This window comes from Hesperophylax consimilis, chromosome 14, assembly GCF_061612785.1.
Source record: "Hesperophylax consimilis isolate HC1 chromosome 14, BYU_Hcon_1.0, whole genome shotgun sequence".
Lineage (NCBI taxonomy): Eukaryota > Metazoa > Arthropoda > Insecta > Trichoptera > Limnephilidae > Hesperophylax > Hesperophylax consimilis.
The window spans coordinates 2677729-2680403 of record NC_142849.1 but is presented as its reverse complement, the minus strand read 5'-3'; the positions used below and the strand labels follow the sequence as shown (position 1 = coordinate 2680403).

At 35.2% G+C, this 2675-nt stretch overlaps 1 long non-coding RNA gene across 1 annotated transcript; it reads left to right on the top strand.

Moving 5' to 3' along the window:
* On the top strand, nt 1–1381 carry LOC149417777 (uncharacterized). The gene is made up of 2 exons (XR_016303100.1): nt 1–71; nt 522–1381. It is a non-coding gene; the product is annotated as an uncharacterized LOC149417777 (long non-coding RNA).
* Nucleotides 1382–2675: the final 1294 nt, after the last annotated feature.

The following is a 2675-nucleotide window of genomic DNA, read 5'->3' as shown; positions in this document are numbered from 1 at the left end:
GAATTATTATCGTACTCACCTGACTTCCGCGTCAATCTGTGCTTCATCTGAATCAGTGTTTGTCGCCAACCGTGAGTTACTTTTCAATAGTAATAAATTATAATTATAAGATGATTTATGCACGTTGAGTTATAGTTTTGTGACAAATACTGTGATACTCATGCAAATATTCATCGTAACATTTTATCAAATGTTATTTGGAATAATTGAACTTCCTGGAAATGCGATAATAAGTCAATTTAGTAGAATGAGAATCAATTCGAAACGTGCGTCGTTCGAATTAACTCTTATTGAATGTCGACTTCCAAGGATTTTTTAATGTTTTATCACAAACCATTTCGAAATTTTTGTCTGGATTTTAGAGAAAATTACTCCTTTACGACACAAGTGAAGACTTTTCACAATAATTAATTGAACAGGAATAGTGATTGTCGCATTTTAAATTGTAGTTAACAAAACCCATCATACCTTACTACTGTTACTTTCCACAAACTTTACAATATTGTGTTTATTTTTTCCAGGTAGCTTCTATTCAACGAAAACACACAATGGGAAACTGCTGCGACCCCCACCCCGGAATGCACCACCACCCAAACCACCATCCAAATGCTATTATAGTCCGACCCGTCGGGCCCCAGGTGTACTACCATGGCCAAAGTCACATTGGTCACCACGGCCATCACGGAGGCCATATTGGTCACCACGGAGGCCACTTTGGTCACCACGGAGGACACCATGGTCACCACGGTGGTCACTTTGGCGGTCATCACGGTGGTCACTTTGGCGGTCACCACGGTGGTCACCATGGTGGTCATCATGGACATCACTAGTGACGTGTTGCGTTAAAATTTGAGGATTATATTTTGAAAAACATACATCACTTTAATGGTCACTAATGGTCTCAATACAGAGAAGACTCATGGTCGCATCACGGCTAACATAATGAAAAAGACGGGTATTTTGGACTTCATGGACATCACAGACATCACTACCACCATGGTCACCATGTCCACTATGGCGGTCATCACAAGTTCCATGTTTTTTGTGAAAATTATTTAAGTAAATTTATTACAGAAATTTATTGAAAACTATCCGTGTTTATGTGAAATGATCTACAGTGATGAAATAGAAAATTTTATCAGTTCTATCCCTATCGTTATTATTATTTGTTGATAACAATGTTAATAACTAGTTTAAAACCATCGGAGAACATTCTCATAAACTCTTTGTTTTGTCACGAATGTCCATTGTTCATATTTTAATATAAGGAATAGAAACCAAGGGCGGTAGATGTAATATATTATGTAAGTTTATTTTTAAATTAAGATAAAATTTATATGTGTAAGATAAAATTATAATAATCTAATTAAATTTAATAATGAGTAAGCATTTTATACATGCGTTTGTTTTATTATCTTTATTTTGTAAATGATAATTGTTGCATCCGAAACTGCTCACGAATTACAATTACAGGTAAGTGGACTGTAAATTCTTTAGACGAAATGAAACAAGAACTATGAACGGAAAACGGGATGACCCATCACTTACCACCGTATCTCTACGGAACACAACACAATCACAATATAGTGAATTCTTATTCTGACAAATTTGCGACTTATAAGTTGTTTTCTGTGGAAGAGTTTGATGTCGCCTTTTAAATAAAACGTGATCGTGGTACACTCTCAAAATTCCAAAACGATATTTGGAATGGCTGACGTGCTAATAAGCACATAATAAAATTTTAAAATACAAAAAAAATCTGTAAAGAAATAAGGTATTTAGTTTCTGCACGAAACATTGCTTATCTCGTTACGTCCATATAACAATGAGCAATTAATTATTATTGATCATATGATTATTTGATAACATTGTAATTACATTGTATTACATCATTTAATATAATAATAATATTAGTAATTCAGAGCAGAAAAAGGAATAGGAGATTTTCTCAATGACGTATTTTCATGAAAATGTATTTTTGTAGCTGTCACTAAAAAATATATGTGTACCTGCATATGTTTTCCATACCTACGTACAACGTAATACACTCTTAGAATCTTCGTAGAATTCTAAGAGTGTATGTTTAGAGAATTCTTAGAATCTTCGTAGAATTCTAAGAGTGTTATTAGAACTCTTAGAATTCTCGTAGAACATTTAAATATTGCCGCCACATACGTTTGGTTCGCTGTACTGCCGTCAGGGAAAGTACGAGTATTCCAGATTCCGGCAAAGAAGAGATTGACTGACCCTTTTCGACACCGGGGTGCAGCAGGCTGTTCCAACCAATAACCAAATAAATAAAATAAAAACATTGTCCATTCAATGGTTCCAACGGCCAACAGCCAACGTCTGGGATTCGAACTGGGCAAAATGATGTTATGATTGTCATCGATGTTCATATTTAATTATAAACAATTAGTTAGAGCTTTATTATTGGTAAAAGTAAATATTATTGTTTATTAAAAATTTCACTCTAAAATACCAAACATTATCATCGAGCATACTCACTTGGGTAGTCTGTCTTTAACAGGGCCGGCCCTGAACCAAACGGCGCCGGGCGCGAGAAGAATTTTGGCGCCCCTTGTCACAACCAGTAGACGCCTAGTCCCTAGGTGGTAGGTAGTAGGTATCAATTATATTTGGATGAATTGTATTTTTGTGTAGCGCCTTTTATA